Below are 807 nucleotides of genomic sequence, written 5' to 3'. Positions count from 1 at the left end.
TCCATATGGGCCCGATTCAGACCTGACTTTATTTGTGTGTGATAAATACGTTTATATTTTGCCAGAAAATGGCTAAAAATTGTGTTTCCCAAAAGATTTCGCCAACGGGGAAAACTTAATGCTTTAGCGAAGGTTGTGTCTAATAATGTGTCATGTGTCATGTTAAACAGCTGAGACGAGGGAAAGGCTTGACTTGGCGTCGCCTCTTTCACTCAATGTGGCACAAAGTTTTCTTTCCACAACACACATTTCAAAGGTTAAGATAAAAGTTCTTTCCCCCTAATGCCTCTGAGTGAATAACCTTTCAGAGAGCAAGAGTTTTCTGGCTCTTTGAAAGAATCGATATAAAAACGGCTCCTGTTTGAGAGCCATGAATCGCCTCCTGTATTGATGGAGTATTTCCTGTAACCAGGGAAATGATGTGAATATGGATCATGTTAAAAATGCGTTCATTAATATTTCAGCAGAGTCCGGTCGATGTGACTGAGGAGGAGAAACAAGCCCCGGAAAACACACACACACACACACACACACACACACACACACACACACACACACACACACACACACACACACACACACACACACACACACACACACACACACACACACACACACGAACACACACACACACACACACACGCAGTCATATCCGCTGACCATAGCGCTTTTTACTTCATCCCAAATGTAACCAGAGGGCTAACACACCACCTCGCTTTTCTCACGTGGGTCTGACCTCCCTGTCTATGAACTATGAAATAGTTTGTACAACAATCAGGAGCAAATATTGATGAAATGTAAAACACG

Source organism: Gobius niger, assembly GCF_951799975.1.
Source record: "Gobius niger genome assembly, chromosome: 4".
Lineage (NCBI taxonomy): Eukaryota > Metazoa > Chordata > Actinopteri > Gobiiformes > Gobiidae > Gobius > Gobius niger.
This window is presented reverse-complemented; position numbering follows the sequence as displayed.